This window comes from Tenrec ecaudatus, unplaced genomic scaffold, assembly GCF_050624435.1.
Source record: "Tenrec ecaudatus isolate mTenEca1 unplaced genomic scaffold, mTenEca1.hap1 Scaffold_538, whole genome shotgun sequence".
Taxonomy (NCBI): Eukaryota; Metazoa; Chordata; class Mammalia; order Afrosoricida; family Tenrecidae; genus Tenrec; species Tenrec ecaudatus.
In genome coordinates, this window is record NW_027459452.1 from 1,116,431 (window position 1) to 1,117,865 (window position 1,435).

Below are 1,435 nucleotides of genomic sequence, written 5' to 3' on the forward strand. Positions count from 1 at the left end.
GTTTGAATTTACTCAGGCTGGCCTTGTGCCCCAGCATGTGATCTATTCTTGAGAAAGATCCGTGTGGATTGGAGAAGAATGTGAAACCTTTTGCTTTTGGATGAAAGGCTCTATAGATGTCTATCAGGCCCTGTTGCCTAATTACATTGTTTAGCTCTCTGGCCTCTTTGCTGAGCTTCTTTCCCTGTGACCTGTCTTTCTCTGATAGTGGAGTGTTGAAGTCCCCCACTATTATTGTTGTTTCCGTGATTTCTTCTGTCATTTTTTTAATAGTTTGTTTGACGAAATTTGCCGCACCATTATTAGGTGCGTAAATATTCAGTATGCTTATTGCTTCCTGGTTTACTGAGCCTTTGAGCATTATGTAATGTCCCTCTTTGTCTCTTTTTATGTTTTGGATCTTGAGATCCATTTTGTCGGAGATTAAGATAGCCACCCCTGCCTTCTTGGAGTTACCATTTGCTTGGTAAACTTTCTGCCAGCCCTTTATTCTCAGCATATGCTTGTCTGCTTGCTTAAGGTGTGTCTCTTGCAGGCAGCAGATTGATGGGTTATGTTTTCTAATCCAATCCTCCAGCCTCTTTCTTTTAACATATGAATTGAGCCCATTTGTATTCAAAGTGATTATTACAATCTCTGGCTTCATGGCTGCCATATTCTGTTTTGTGTTTTGGGTCTTTGCCTATCTTCCTTCATATCAGTGTACTGCGTTTGAGTGGAGGGTTTCTATCCTGTCCTCTTTTCCATCTGAGACCGTGTTGTCCTGGTACGTGTTGCTGGCATGTTGGCTTCTAGATGGAGATGGGCTATATGGTGGTCTCCTGGTGGTTCTAGTTGGAGCTTGATCTTCTGGCCATAGTGAGTCAGCCAGTATGTTCTGCAGGGTCGGGTGACTTGCAGTATATTTTTTGAGTTCTTCCTTGTCCTGGAAGACCCTTATCTTACCCTCTATCTTAATGGATAACTTGGCAGGGTATAGGATTCTGGGGGAGGCATTTTCATCTTTCAGTTTTTGGAAGATGTTGCTCCATTCTCTCCTCCTCTTCATGGTTTCAGCTGATAAGTCTGAGCATATCCTTACCTGCGCTCCTTTGTATGTGACTGTCTTCCTTTCTCTTGATGCTCGTAGAATTTTCTCTTTTTCCTCTAAGTTGGATAATTTTACAATTATATGCCTTGGCGTGTTCTTCTTGGTGTTTAGCTTAGCCGGCGTCCTCTCTGCTTCCTGTATGAGAGTCGGATTCTCCTTTGTTAGGTTGGGGAAATTTTCTTCCAGGAATTCCTTTGCTATCTTGGCGGTCGATTTGTGTGTTATGTTGTGTTCCGGTAGACCGATTATTCGAATATTATTCCTCTTCATAGCATCTGTCATTGATCTCAGGCTGTCTTCTGTTTCTTTAATTTTCCTATCTGATTGTTTTTCTCGCTTGCTTCG